Below are 742 nucleotides of genomic sequence, written 5' to 3'. Positions count from 1 at the left end.
CGGCGGGGTCGGGGCGGGGTCGAGGCGGCGTCGGCGCGGCATCCGGGCGGCGTCCGGGCGGCGAGGAGAGGGCGAGGGAGGGAGAGGGCGAGGGCGAGGGCGAGGGCGAGGGCGAGGGCAGCGGCGGCGGCGGCGGTGGATCGACGGGGAGAGAACTGGCGAGGGGGAGAGGGAAGGGGGGATCGGGCCACAATACTAATGGCGCACCTCACCGTGGTGCGCCATTAGCATGTCCATACTAATGGCGCACCTCACCGTGGTGCGCCATTAGTACTTTTTTTTATTTCAACTCGAGCCAAAAGGTTATGTACTACCAGAACCTATCCATGTCAAGCCCAGTCTACTAGCTCGACTGGTCAGTAGCCAGTTCTCACACCAGGAGGTCCTGGGTTCGACTCCCAGGCTCCACAAATTTTTTTTTTATCATTTAAAAAGCTGTTTGATACTTATTTATGTTTAAATATGTTCAAACTTGTTTAAATAATAACAGTAATATTTTTTTATAAGACAGTAGCATTTAAAAAGCTGTTTGATACTTATTTTTTTTATAAGACAGTGCGCGGGGTGCGGGGGGTCGGCGGCGACGGTTGGGTAGGGGAATCGAGGGTGCGGTGGGTCGGCGGCGGCGGCCGGTGGACTTGGGGGGTGCTCGGCGCCGAGGGGGACCGGATCTGGCGAGGTGGGATAGCGGTCGAGATGGAGGGGGATCGAGGTGGGCTCCACAATTTTTTTAGCATTTAAA

The sequence above is a fragment of the Triticum aestivum genome, chromosome 6B (genome assembly GCF_018294505.1).
Source record: "Triticum aestivum cultivar Chinese Spring chromosome 6B, IWGSC CS RefSeq v2.1, whole genome shotgun sequence".
Lineage (NCBI taxonomy): Eukaryota > Viridiplantae > Streptophyta > Magnoliopsida > Poales > Poaceae > Triticum > Triticum aestivum.
This window is presented reverse-complemented; position numbering follows the sequence as displayed.